This window comes from Nycticebus coucang, chromosome 21 (genome assembly GCF_027406575.1).
Source record: "Nycticebus coucang isolate mNycCou1 chromosome 21, mNycCou1.pri, whole genome shotgun sequence".
In the NCBI taxonomy this organism is placed as follows: domain Eukaryota; kingdom Metazoa; phylum Chordata; class Mammalia; order Primates; family Lorisidae; genus Nycticebus; species Nycticebus coucang.
Genome location: NC_069800.1, coordinates 41,705,689 through 41,718,848, shown reverse-complemented (window position 1 = coordinate 41,718,848; position 13,160 = coordinate 41,705,689). Strand labels below are relative to the sequence as shown.

Sequence of the window (13,160 nt, the reverse complement as noted above, 5' to 3'; positions counted from 1 at the left end):
AGATATCAGCCAGGGTAGGGAGCCTTTTCATGTTGGAAGGCTACATTAATTTAGCTGTAATCAAATCAGGCCACATTCAAGAAACTTCAATTAGGCTGGGTGCAGTGGCTCACAGGTTTGAGACCAGCCTGAGCTGAAAATAGAAAAACTGAGGCAGGAGGATCACTTGAGCCCAAGAATTGAGGTTGCTGTGAGCTATGATGTCATGGCACTCTACCCAGGTTGAAGGCTTGAGACTCTGTTTGAAAAAAAAAGAAAAGTCTCAGCACCGGTAGTGCAGTGGTTACGGCGCTGGCCACATATACCACAGCTGGCAGGTTCTAATTCAGCCCCAGCCAGCTAAACAACAATGATAATAACCTCAACAAATAGCCGGGTGCTGTGGCAGGTGCCTGTAGTCCCAGGTACATGGGAGGCTGAGGCAAGAGAATCACTTAAGCCCAAGAGTTTGAGGTTGCTGTGAGCTGTGATGTCATAGCACTCTATGGAGGGCGACATAATGAGACTCTGTCTCAAATAAAAAAAAGAAAGAAACTTCAATTAGATATACTTTAAAAATGTACTTAATTTGTAAAAATCTAACTACTATGTATTTAATAATTTCAAAAAAGAAAATTTAAAATTAACTAATCTTTTCATGACTTTGTTGTTTCTACTTTTTGTTGGAAATCATTTGAATATTTGGTTGCAGCATGGAGGGCCACGTTTTAGTTGATCCTCTAGATTGGTATCAGCCATTGAGACCTTAAGGGCATCTTGATTTGGATTACATAGGAGAACGTAGATTTGCATCCCTAAGTGGATGAAAATGCAAGAAAGAATTTTTGGGGCAGGTTGCAGGAGGTGTGGGTATTCTACTGTATTTTTCTGTATTTTGATTGCATCTCTCTTAGCCTCCAAGAGTGACCTTAAAATGTCATCTTTCTCTCCATCCATCTGTGGTTTTGTATATGTGCCTTAATGATATCAACTTGGTGAGACTGAAATGCTGATTTGAGTGTGATGTCATGATTTCCAAAGTCAGTGAAACTTTGATTGTATTCTCCAATTAATAGGAAAAGAAGCTGCATATTCTTCTGCTCATCAATAACCATTGCTAACTGGGGAAAACGTTCATCTGAAATTTCGTTTTGAAGAAGTGTTTTGAAAAAAGACAGTTTTCCCCAAAATTCATGGATTTTTTTCTACATATCATATAGACTTATTTTTATCTTGCAAACAAATACTCAAGTTATTTTGATTTGTCATGATATCACACAGAAATTCTGCATTCCTATAGAAATCTTCTTTCAATAATTCACATTGCTGATTCTGTTCTTCATAGAATTTAACTATCTGTTCTCACAGAGGTAACATTTTGGCTAACACCTGTCCCTGTGATAGACAATTGTACTTTAGAAGGATAAGGAATTGAATATCTCATCTTTCAACTTTAGCATGTTACAAAACTGGCAATGCAGTGTTGCATTTGCAGAAATACAGTTAACAATACTTAGAACATGTTGCAAAGTGTCACTTAAAATAGCTTTAGCCTCGGTATGGTGGCTCATGCCTGTAAGCCTAGCACTCTGGGAGGCAGAAATGGGTAAATTGCTTGAGCTCAGGAGTTTGAAACCAGCCTGAGCAAGAGTGAGACACCCCCCTCTACCTCCCATCCTCACGTCTACTAAAAATAGAAAAATTAGCCAGGCGTTGTAGCATCCCTGTAGTCCCAGCTACTCAGGAGGCTGAGGTAAGAGGATTGCTTGAGCCCAAGAGTTTGAGGTTGTTGTGAGCTATAATATCACGACACTCTACCAAGAGTATCAGGGTGAGGTTCTGTAAGAAAGAAAAGAGAGAGAGAGAGAAGGAAAGAAGGAAGGAAGGAAGCAAGGAGCAAGGAAGGAAGGAAAAATAGTAGCTTTAGCACAGAGTTTACTGCTAATGCAAGACACAATGAAAAGAAATGAGCATCGGGATCAATTAATACTTTTTTTGAAATCTGCACATTAGACCCTTCATGTTTTCCTGTCATGGAAGATGCACTGTCTGTACATAACACTCACTAAATTTACCAAATTCATCCAACTTAATGACATTTGTCTTGAAAATTGTTGAAGATATCTATTTTCAATGTTCTGTTCACAAGAGTCCTCAAAATGACTCTTCATAGCAAATAAAATCTTTATTACTTAAATGATGTATAAAGCCTGTACCATGTCAATAGTATCAGTTGATTCATCCAAAGTGATTAAATAATATATTCTTTCCTTTTGAAGTATTGCATGCAGTTGTTATGGTAAGTTGAAGTGGTAAGTTGAAGACTAATTCATGCTGCTGATCAGTTACAGTTCTCCTTGAAAGAGGCAGTTATTTGCATTTTGAAATGTTACCAGGGTCTTAGCATCCTACATTCAACAATGCTTTCTTTCACAATTTCTATATCACTGAATGGTTTCCTTTCTTCCCTGAGTATATAAGCTACTTTATAAGCTGCTTCAGTGGCAGTATTTCTAGGTCTTATTGCTGCTTGAAAGACTTGTTTTTACTTTTCATCTTTTAATGCAATACAACCTTTTGTGCCTCTCCCTCTAATTTAAAATATGTGTGGTCCTTATGAGTGTTATAATGCTGGTGAATTTCTTTAATGTTGATATTGTGGTATCACAAAGCAAGCAAATCATCTTATCTTTAGCAGAAATAAGATAGTATTGCAAATTCCCAATCCTCATGAAGAAATCTGTTTTCGGGCGGTGCCTGTGGCTCAGTCGGTAAGGCACCGGCCCCATATACCGAGGGTGGCGGGTTCAAACCGGGCCCGGCCAAACTGCAACCAAAAAAAAAAAAAAAAATAGTCGGGCGTTGTGGCGGGTGCCTGTAGTCCCAGCTACACAGGAGGCTGAGGCAAGAGAATCGCTTAAGCCCAGGAGTTGGAGGTTGCTGTGAGCTGTGTGAGGCCACAGCACTCTACTGAGGGCCATAAAAAGTGAGACTCTGTCTCTACAAAAAAAAAAAAAAAAAAAAAAGAAATCTGTTTTCTTCCTTCAGTGTTCTCTTGCTCTTCTTTTACATGATGGACTATTAAACAGACAGAATTAAAAAACACTGTTGAGGGCGGCGCCTGTGGCTCAGTGAGTAGGGCGCCAGCCCCATATGCCGAGGGTGGCGGGTTCAAACCCAGCCCCGGCCAAACTGCAACCAAAAAATAGCCGGGCGTTGTGGCGGGCGCCTGTAGTCCCAGCTGCTCGGGAGGCTGAGGCAAGAGAATCGCGTAAGCCCAAGAGTTAAGAGGTTGCTGTGAGCCGTGTGACGCCACGGCACTCTACCCGAGGGCGGTACAGTGAGACTCTGTCTCTACAAAAAAAAAAAAAAACAACACTGTTGAGATGTGCAGTTATTCACAAATTCCATTTCAAACAGAAACACAGTATATACCACTGTCAAAAGTTGCCAACAGACTGACCGTACCCAACCCACCCAAACTTTTGCCAGGCAGCCTCACATAGTAGTGCTGTCAGTGAGGCGTGAGAAGTTAGAACTAAATCCTGAGGGTAGCAGTTGTGAATTTAGCTTTTAGGGCTTACTACTGTTTTAATTGTGCCAGTCAATCTGGGAGAATTGTTTATTTATTTATTTATTTTTTTAGTATTCTTTTTTTTTTTATTAAACCATAGCTGTGTACATTAGTATGATCTATTTTGTTAAAACTTATGTATGTTAAATACATTCATTTAAAAAATAGAATAAAAATATAAAAGGTGAAACATGTACTAATAAAAATAAAAGGATTTTTCTTCCATAAAATGGGACTTGATTAAAGCAAAAAGCTTCTGCCAGCTAAGGAAATAATCAGCAGAACAAATAGACAACTTCCAGAATGAGAGAAAATATTTGCAAATTACACATTAGATAAAGGGCTAATATCCAGATACAGAGAAAGCAAACAAATCAGCAAAACATATATATATATATATAAATAAATAAAAATAAAAAAAAAGAAGAAAAAAAATCCAGGCTGTTTTAAATCCTATTGGTAAAATTTTCATATGCTCAAAGGCCCAGGGTACCCCCTTGTGGTGGCTGCCTGTTCTCTTTATTTCTCTCCATCCTCTTGGGCCCAATATCCAGTATAACACCTAGAATTCAGACACAAATCCTTATTCACTACCTACTCTGTGCCAGGCACTGTGCTCTGTGCTGAAGAAACAGTGGTAAACAAAATACATAAGGTTTCCTTCCTTATGGAGTCCACAGTCAGCCTAGTGGCAAAGAAAAGTAATATACAACCTAGTACAATCTAGTGAGAACAAGTACACGGTGCTAGGAGAACCTGTCTGGGAAATGGTCAGGGAAGGAATCCTTAGGTTAGTCATGATTTGATCTGGGATCTGAAGGCTGATGAGTTAAGTGGGGAGAGCATTGTAGGTAGAGGAATTAGCACGTGCAAGAGTCCTGACAAGGAAAGGAGTAGAATGTGTAAAAAATATCACTTTATTTGTGACCCAGAGAGAGGGGAAGAAGGCTCTGAGCTAAATGTGGACATGCGGGGAAGGCAATAGGAAGACATGTTTTTAGGCATTTGTCTTTAGAGAACCATCATATACTTTTAAGTAGAAGAGTGATATGATCAGACTTCTGACCCAGAAACATTATTCTGACAGTAAGGTAGAGAATTGATTGAGGGGAACAGGTGGATGTGAAAAGGCAGTTAGTGGCTACTGCATCAGTGCAAGCATACAGCATGTGCTCAATAAATACAGAGAATTCCAAAAATGTATACTCAATATGTAAAAAATTGTAATACTCAATATGTACTAATTATAAAAAAAATTGTAATACTCAATATGTACTAACTGTAAAAAAATGGTAATACTCAATATGTACTAATTGTAAAAAAATTGTAATACTCAATATGTACTAATTGTAAAAAAATTGTAATACTCAATATGTACTAATAATAGGCTGGGCATGGTGGCTCATCCAAGCACTCTGGGAGGCTGATGTGGGAAGATTACTTTAGCTTAGGAGTTTGAGACCAGCCTGAGTAAGAATGAGACTCCATTTCTTCTAAAAAAACTAGCTGGGTATTGTGGGAGGAACCTGTAGTCCTAGCTACTCCGGAGGCTGAGGCAGGAGGATCACTTGAACCCAGGAATTTGCAGCTGTTGTGAGGTAGGCTGATGCCACTGCACTTAGCCTGGGCAACAGAGTGAGACTCTGTCTCAGTACACACATGAATGCATACACACCAATAACAAAAGACGACTACAAGTCACATTTGACTTCTGCAATTGTTGGAGGTGCTCAAAGTGGTTACTGTCAGCAATCACACGCTTCTGATTATGGTGAACTACTGCTTGAGCAATGTTGACCAAAGTGTCCACTTTTATTGCACACGTGCTGTTTCAATTTCTTCCCGAAGTACCACCAGTGTAGACAGTTTTCTACAGTACACCACATCCTAAGGTCTCCCATACTCCTGCCTCCGTTGTTACTATACTTCCACGATATTCTTGAATTTAAAATACGATTTCTGGAATGGTCTTGCCCTCCTGGAACAACCATGCTCCCTGCATTTCCTTCCTGTCTCATGGTGATGCTAGCATTCATTTGATTAATGCCATCTTTTGAGAAAACATACTATACATTGCTATCCTAATTCAACTTCAAAAAGTAAAAAACATATATTTTTGGCATCCCTGGTATACGTGAAATAAGCGCTCCTGACTCCCTTTCCTAGATGGAACCTCTACAACTGACCTGCTCAATTTGTATACAACCCCACCTACTCATCATCTATCTCCTATGATGTTCATAACAGCCTTCTACCTCACATTTTACAGATGAAGCTGAGGTTCAGAGAGGCAAAGACAATCACACAGCTACCAAGATAGGAATCCAGTACTGTATGACAGACATAAACTCCAGGGCTAGGGCGGCCTCTCTGCATTTGGAAAGGGGCCACACTCACTTGTGAAAACTCAAAAATTCTGCTATTGGGCTCAGCGTCTGTGGCTCAAGCGGCTAAGGCGCCAGCCACATACATCTGAGCTGGTGGGTTCGAATCCAGCCTGAGCCTGCCAAACAACAATGACGGCTGCAACCAAAAAATAGCCAGTAGTTGTAGCGGGCGCCTGTAGTCCCAGCTGCTTGGGAGGTGGAGGCAGGAGAATTGCTTGACCCAGGAGTTGGAGGTTGCTGTGAGCTGTGATTTCACAGCACTCTACCCAGGGCGACAGCTTTGGCTCTGTCTCAAAAAAAAAAAAAAAATTCTACTATTGAGCACCTTGCTTGCAAGGATAGTAATAATGGCAAAAGGTAGCAAGGGATTTACAGGCAATTAATAATAAAGGTTGTTACTTTTAACACCCTTGAAGTTATTATCAGACACTAAGTATCAGGCCCTGTCACAAATGCTTTCTTTCTATAACCTTTCCCCCTTTCCTCTTCGCAAGCAGTTATTATTCCCACATTTCAGATGAGTAAACTGAGACTTGTAGTTCACATACTCAAGAATACTCAGCCAGAACGCTCGCATAGGCATGTGCAGTGCTTCCAAATGGGGTGCCTTTGGAAATTACAGCGCAAGGAAGCAGAGATCGGTGGGATCGCATCCCAGTACCAAGAACGTACCAAACACTCGAGCGCCCAAGCGAGCTAGTGCGCGCTCCACCTCGCGCTCCCGGGGACGTTTGGTCACGTGGACAACGCCCTGCCCCTCTGGTCCGCCCCGCCCCTTCTCGCGCTCCCACCCTCTCTCCTTCCCTCCCCCTCCCTCCCCGGCCCGGTCCGGCCCATCCCCCTCCCCGCCGGCTCCCTGAGGCCCTGCCGGGTCGGGCTGCGGGCGGCCGGGCACGGACGGCCGGACAGACGGGCGCACGCGAGGACAGACGGACGGACGCACGGAGGGCGGCGGGCACGCACGGCCCGGGCCGGCGTTCCAAGGCCCGCCCGGGAGGGCCGGGGCCGCGTTCAGGTGAGGCAACGGCGACGCGGGCCCGTAAGGGGTGGGCCCGCTGGGCGTCCGCGGTCCCGGCCCGGCTGGCTTCGCGGAGAGGAGGCGCCGCGGGGCCCGGCGCGGGAAAATGGCGCCGGGCGACCGTGCAGCACGGTCCCAGTGCGGGCTCGGCCCGGAGCCGCCCCGCCCGCCGCGCTGGTGTCCCCGTCGCCATGTTGGGGAGCGGGCCCCGGGCCTGCGGGCGGGGGCGCTGGAGGGAGCGTCGGCCCGGCTAGGATTGGGGAGGGTGCGGGGCGCGGGGTCTGGGGCGCTGAGGGAGTGCACGGATGGCCGGGGTCTGCACCGGGTGGCGCTCCAGGCCCGGAGAACAGGCGGGAGCCCCCTATGGGGTCGCGGTTGGGGTTGCGGAAAAGGAACCCTGGGTCCGAATGGAACCCAAGTCGGGATCCATGGGCTGAGGGAATAGCAGGACGTGGAGCTGAGTTAGGCCGTGGGCGGTGTTAGAGTCCCAGTGCTGGTAGGACCTGGGGGCTAGGGGAGTGGCATAGGGCCGAGCTGGGTCTGTCAGGGCTGGATCAATTCTTTGCGGGAGTGGAGGAGGTGATTGGTTAGAAATGGGGATCAATTCTTTGCGGGAGTGGAGGAGGTGATTAGTTAGAAATGGGGGCCCTTTGGGTACAGGAACTTATATCATCTAGGGGAGTCCTTGGGTTCCAGAAGCTGTATTGCAAGTCCGTATAATTCCTAAGGAACTCAGAACTTATGTGCCCCTAGGATACTCCAGCTCCTATTGAGGGGAGCATCAAGAAAAGGAAGGGATATGATGAGGGAAAAGGGGAGCTGAGGTATGGCTGCAGGAGTTGGCTGGCAAAAGGGGTACAGAGAGTGTAACTGGTTTTGAGAAAGGAGAGCACCTCCACCAACTTAGGGAGTTGTGTGTGTCTTTAAAAGGAGGGACCGGCTGTTTGGGGGCGGTGACCCAAGGTATCTTCCCAGGAAGGCGACTGCCTGTAAGAGCAGGGTCACCTGGAGAGGTCATCAGAAAGGCGTTATTGAAGCCAGTTAGAATGGTGAAGAAGAGAGAATGTGTTTGTAAAAAATACAAGATCCTGAAAAAGAATGATTTCAAATCATGTAGTGATTTTAACTGAGACATAGAAAGGTAAAGTTGACTTCTCAAGATCTTATTAGTGATGGAGGGACCCCTGGAAATAATTGACTGCCGCCTCATTCAGCATACTGTTTTAAAGGAATTTGCTAGCTGGGAGAAAAGTGTTAAGAAGTCACACATGACAGTATTTATCAAAGACCTATTGTTTTTGTAACGAGTTCGTCAGCACAAAGACTGAGGTGTATACAAAAATATAGGTGACCAGCTATTTGATTTTTCCTAACTTACCTCCATTTGTGCAAATAAGTTATCTTTAAGACCTCTCTAACGTTCCAGTGTTTTAAGAGATACTTCTTCTGGTGTTTACTGTAAAGGGACACAGAAAACCTTAGCAAAAGTCAGCAATGGTAGAGACCAAGAATCTATTTTATTTAAACCTTAATTGAATTTCTATCATGATAGAGAAGAATTCAAAGTTCACATGGGCTATGGTAGAGTTCTGAAGTAAACTATGCAAATAGTCATGATATAATAGGTGCAGGGCCCCATATAAGCAAAAAGGACTTCCAACAGAAAAGTTATAAGGGCATTCATAAAATATCAGTGCTTCTGTTAACAACAAAATTCACAAATCTTTATATCATACCACATTAGGAAGACTCAGAACTGTTGTGCAGCAACACAATTCATTTGTTCTGAGTCTTTCTAATGCAATGTGATAAAAAGATATTTGTGTTTTCTGTTGTTACAGAGTCACAGATATTTCCAATAACTAGAATGGCTTGTTAGAGTCTCACTCTGTCAAGCTCACAGCAACTTCAAACTCTCGGGCTCAAGCAGTCCTCTTGGCTCAGCCTCTCAAGTAGCTGGGACTACAAGCACCTGCCACAAGGCCTGGCTAATCTAATTTTTCAGTTTTTTAGTAGAGACAGGGTCCCACTCTTGCTCAGACTGTTCTCAAACTCCTGAACTCAAGTGATCCTCCTGCCTTGGCTTCCCAGAGTGCTAGGATAACAAGTTGTGAGCCACCTAGCCCAGCCCCTCACATTCATATTTAAATAAAACGGTAAGTTTTAGTTAGAGGTTAGTGTCTAAGGACTTTTTTTTTTTTTTTTTTTTTTTTTGAGACAGAGGCTCAAGCCGTTGCCCTGGGTAGAGTGTTGTGGCATCACAGCTCACAGCAACCTCCAATTCCTGGGCTTAAGTGATTCTCTTGCCTCAGCCTCCCAAGTAGCTGGGACTATAGGCGTCTGCCACAACGCCTGGCCATTTTTTGGTTGTAGCTGTCGTTGTTTGGCGGGCCCAGGCTGGATTCAAACCCACCAGATCTGGTGTATGTGGCTGGAGCCTTAGCCGCTTGAGCTACAGGCTCCGAGCCCAGGACTTATTTTTTTTAACCTATTCAAGGTCATGGACCACCCTGAATTCTATCTATGGATTCACGTCTATGAGCCCTCAGGTTAAGAAACCCTACTCTTAATTATCAGGCATGTCTTCCATTGAGCAAACATTTGCTGTGCCTCAAGACATCTACTGCTGTCAAGAATTATGCTGGACTCCAAAGATTCAGGGTTCTTTAAGGCAGAGTCATTTCACTTTGGGTATTCATTCCCATGAAAGAAGTAGACATGTAAAGGATGATATTTCAGGATGCTAAATGCCAAAGGAGAGTGATTAAAGTTTGTTTGAATGCAGAGGTGAATGTGTCTCTGCTTTCAGGAATTGGAGAAAGTTTTCTGAAGGATTGACATTTAAGATGTGTCCTGAAAGATGAAGTTTGCCAATGAGAGTTGGAGAGGAGAGCTTTTCAGATGAAGACATACATTTTCAGGGAATTTACCAGTAATTTAAATTTAATGTGGCTAGAGCATAGAGTAGTGTGAAAGTATAGTCATAGATAAGACTGGTAGTTGTTTGGAACCTGGTTGTAAAGGACCTTGCTAAGGAGTTTGAACTGAATCCTCAACTGAAAGGGAGGCATTTAAGATTTTCTTTTTTTTTTTTTTTTCTTTTGCAGTTTTGGCCGGGGCTGGGTTTGAACCCACCATCTCCGGCATATGGGGCTGGCGCCCTACCCCTTTGAGCCACAGGCACTGCTCGGCATTTAAGATTTTCAAGGAGTGTGTATGATGAGGTTTAAATTTTAGGAGATAAATGGATTGTCTTTGGAAGGGGGATAGACTGAAAAGTAGGGAAGAAATGATGAGGGTCTGAACTAAGGCAGAGACTATGGGCATTGAACAGAGTTAGAATTTTCAGATGTTGATTATTGACATTGTGGAGTGGTTAAAAAGGGAAGGATTTTTAGATTTCTAGTTTGGGATGATGACTGTCAAAGAGGTGAAAAAAAGGTGAGGAAAATGATGGGAGAACTGTCACATATAATAAGGGAAAAAAAGTTTTTTTTGTAGAGTAATAGACTTTTAGAACCATTGAAAGTTGTCAAGTGTACTATAGTTTTTTGCTTAAAATCGAAGGTAAGTATCAGCAGACATAAATAAAAGGCAGGGGAAAACATGCAGAGTCTCCTAGAGTATAGGGAAAATCACAGCTATCTACATCAGGGGTCAGCAAACTGTGTTACATAAGTTAAATCTGGCCCACCACCTGTTTTTGCAAATAAAGTTTTTTTTGTTTGTTTAGTTTTTTTGCAAATGAAGTTTTATTGAAACACAGCAACACTCATCATTTATAAATTGTCTGTGGCTGCTTTCACGTTATCAGTAGTGGAGTTGAGTAGTGACAGTGATTTTATGTCAGCTAATAAAGCTGAAAATACTTTTTACAAAAATGTTTGCTGACCTTTGATTTATGTGTCTTAATGTTGATGTTAAATCTGATTTACGACCCAGTTTATATACTATGAAGAATAACTATGTCGTCTCTGTCCTTTTGGCTGGATCTCCCCTGCTTTGTGTAGCTGAAGCATGACACAGATCCCTGAATATTTTATATCAGTCAGTGATGACAAGGCCTGCTGTTCTGAAGTGTGCTGTGTGGTAGTGCCAGGTTTACATACCTTAGACCGAGCCTTGTTTGGCTGTTTTTCTGTTGGGCTGTCTTTTTCAAAAGATCTTTTAATGTATTCTGATTATTAATTCTGTGTCATTTATATGTATTACGGATGTCATTTCCCAGTCTGTTGCTCATTTTAAAAATCTGTTTAAGATGACCTGTGTTTAAAAGTTCTGAAGCAGAAAGAGGGACGGAGGGAGGGGGGTGGGGCCTTGGTGTGTGTCACACTTTATGGGGGCAAGACATGATTGCAAGAGGGACTTTACCTAACAATTGCAATCAGAGTAACCTGGCTTATTGTACCCTCAATGAATCCCCAACAATTAAAAAAAAAAAAAAAGAGTTCCGAAATAAAAAAAAAAAAGTTCTGAAATTTTAGAATGGGGTGAGGTGGCTCATGCCTGTAATCCTAGCACTATAATCCTAGCATTCTGAGGTCAAGGCTGGTGGATCACCTGAGTGAGTTCAAGACCAGCCTGAGCAACAGTGAGACCCCATCTGTGCTAAAAGCAGGAAAACTAGCCCGGCGTGGTGGCAGGTGCTTGTAGTCTCAGCTACTCAGAAGGCTGAGGCAGGAGGATCTCTTGAGCCCAAGAGTTTGAGGCTATTGTGAGCTATGAAGACAACATGGCACTCTACCCACGGTGATGGATTCTATTCATCTAGAATCTCTACCTCTTATCTTTGTCTTTAATGTTGAGCTCTTTAATTCATGTAGAATTGATTCTTGTGTGTGGTATAAGGTAGGGTCCAGTTTAATTTTTTTACTATGTATAACCAATGATTCCATCTCCATTTTTTTTTTTAAGACAGAGTCTCATTCTGTTGCTCTAGGATAGAGTGCTGTAGCATCATAGCTCACAGCAACCTCAAATTCTTGGGCTCAAGGAATCTTCTTGCCTCAGCCTCCTGAGTAACTGGGACTACAGGTATGCACTACCATACCCAACCAATTTTTTTCTATCTTTAGTAAAGAGAGGGTCTCACTCTTGTTCAGTCTTGAATTCCTGAGTTCAAGCAATCCACCCACCTCAGCCTCCTAGAGTGCCAGAATTACAGACATGAGCCACCTCACATGGCCACCATCACCGTTTATTGAGTGGAGCTTGCTTTCAAATTGTGAACTGGTTTTGGTGAAGTCTGTCTGAGGTCCTAATTCCAGCTGCTTGCTAATTGTATGGCCTTAGACAAATTATATAACCTCTTTGTGCCTTAAGTTCCTCATCTTTATTTTATTTTATTTATTTGTTTGTTTATTTTGAGAGAGAGTCTTAGTACATCACCTCGGTAGAGTGTGTGGCGTCACAGCTCACAGCAATCTCAAAAACTCTTGGGCTCAAGCGATTCTCCTGCCTCAGCCTCCCAAGCAGCTGGGACTACAGGCACTCGCCACAACGCCCAGCTATTTTTTGTTGCAGTTGTCATAGTTGGTTAGGTGGCTCTGGCCAGGTTTGAACCTGCCAACTTTGGTGTATGTGGCCAGTGCTGTACCCACTGCACCGAGCCAACTTCCTTATCTTTAAAATAAAGATAATAGTGTTTATTTCATAGGGATGTTGTGAGAATTAAACACCTTAATTCGTGTAATGGGTAGAACAGTGCTTGGCACCTAGAAAATGCTCAATAAATATTTCTGTTACTTAGTGCTGTTGTTCATTTCTGATTCCCCAACACTTGGGACAGAGTAGGAGCTCACTATATTCAGTTAAATTGTCGAGTTAATTTGGCTTTTAGGTCAAATTAGAATGGTTAAGGTGCGCAGGCGTCCTCAAACTTTTTACACAGGGGGCCAATTCACTGTCCCTCAGACGGTTGGAGGGCCAGACTATCGTTTAAAAAAAAAAACTATGAACAAATTCCTATGCACACTGCACATATCTTATTTCGAAGTAAAAAAATAAAACGGGAACAAATATAATCACACCGCCTCATGTAGCCCGTGGGCCACAATTTGAGGACCCCTGGTTAAGGGTTAGGCTTAAGTGTTGCTGGCAGTGCTTCCAAGGAGCTGCTTCATTTGAGAGGCTGCCTCAGACTGTGTGCTGAGATGGAACACCTCCCACACTATCACTTCTTTTACAGAGAACTTCTGTAGTA

General features: G+C 43.0%; 1 protein-coding gene across 6 annotated transcripts in view; it reads left to right on the top strand.

Annotated features, from left to right (window-relative positions):
• The first annotated feature begins 6,774 nt into the window (after positions 1–6,774).
• Positions 6,775–13,160, top strand: part of NCOA6 (nuclear receptor coactivator 6) — a 136,728-nt gene continuing 130,342 nt past the window's right edge. For all 6 annotated transcript variants that reach the window (XM_053573472.1, XM_053573468.1, XM_053573471.1 and 3 more), the window contains exon 1: positions 6,775–6,955. The gene's annotated coding sequence lies outside the window, so the exon portion shown is untranslated. The remainder of the gene's footprint in view (positions 6,956–13,160) is intronic.